The sequence below is a fragment of the Triticum dicoccoides genome, chromosome 2A, assembly GCF_002162155.2.
Source record: "Triticum dicoccoides isolate Atlit2015 ecotype Zavitan chromosome 2A, WEW_v2.0, whole genome shotgun sequence".
Classification (NCBI taxonomy): domain Eukaryota; kingdom Viridiplantae; phylum Streptophyta; class Magnoliopsida; order Poales; family Poaceae; genus Triticum; species Triticum dicoccoides.
The window spans coordinates 548,673,514-548,674,184 of NC_041382.1; positions in this window are offsets into that span (position 1 = coordinate 548,673,514).

Consider the following 671-nt stretch of genomic DNA (forward strand, 5'->3'; position numbering starts at 1 on the left):
TATATGTTCATGACGATCTTCTGTTTCCTTCGTTTGCTTACTAGCTAGCCAGCGTGTCTAGTCCTCTCTATACGTATGTATAGTACATAGCGTCGACCAAGCACGGACATAAGAGAGGACACTTCTCTCTATTAATTATAGCTAGCTAACACAATATATGAAACACCTAAATTAACCCCCCAAAACCCCCACCCCCCCCCCCTTCAAAAAAAACAAAAACCCCAGCCACAGAAATGCTGACGCGTGGATGCCTATTGGTCCCGGTTGGTGCCACCAACCGGGACCAAAGGGTCTCCTGCCTGGGCTCTGCGCACTGCCCACGTGGAGGCCCATCGGTCCCGGTTCTGGATTGAACCGGGACTAAAGGCCCTTACAAACCGGGACTATAGGCCCTTTTTCTACCAGTGCAAGTAAAAATTACCGATACCAACCATGATCCATGCACGCATTGGCATCCACCACCACCAGTGGGATGTGTGGCGCTCTCTGTGGACGGATCTTTCTCGACAACAAATCCTCTAACCAAATACAAGTAGCTTATATTGGCAGTTTTCTAGGGACTACTCTTTTCTGAAAGGAGCACCAGTCTATTTTTCTCTATTTGTACATAGTGTCACAACTTTGACCCAAAGGTCCAGAGCTATTTTAGGGTGATTGGCGTAGTACTCGGA